The following is a 371-nucleotide window of genomic DNA, read 5'->3' as shown; positions in this document are numbered from 1 at the left end:
CTGCTGAATTATCTGAAGCTTATTAATTACACTAATACACTTGTTCTCAGTGGATAAATGACTGACCGAAAATATTGCTGTCACCGGACGTCTGCAAACCCGAGCATCGCAAAACAGCTGGTTTAACGATAAGTAATATCTGAGTTATATTACATAAACACTTGTTCCTCAGTGAGATAATGCTGACAAAATATTGCTGTCACCGGACCGTCTGCAAACAGCATCGCAAATATCAGCTGCGTTTAACGAAGTGTCTTCGAAGTGCAAAATATTATTCATTCATGAATTCTTTAAAGAGTAAAGCTGCACTCAGTTTGAGCTTCTCACTGCCCGACAGGACAGCAAGTGCAGCCGAAACAAGAGGTTTGTTG

At 40.4% G+C, this 371-nt stretch overlaps 1 protein-coding gene across 1 annotated transcript in view; it reads left to right on the top strand.

The window, feature by feature from the left end:
- LOC118334788 (nebulin-like) overlaps window positions 1–371 on the top strand; it is a gene marked incomplete in the record, with an annotated part of 49029 nt that overhangs the window by 45117 nt on the left and 3541 nt on the right.

This window comes from Morone saxatilis, unplaced genomic scaffold (assembly GCF_004916995.1).
Source record: "Morone saxatilis isolate NCDOM2014 unplaced genomic scaffold, NCSU_SB_2.0 Contig0, whole genome shotgun sequence".
Taxonomy (NCBI): domain Eukaryota; kingdom Metazoa; phylum Chordata; class Actinopteri; family Moronidae; genus Morone; species Morone saxatilis.
Note: the sequence above shows the minus strand (reverse complement) of the source record. Positions and strands in the feature narration are given on the sequence as shown.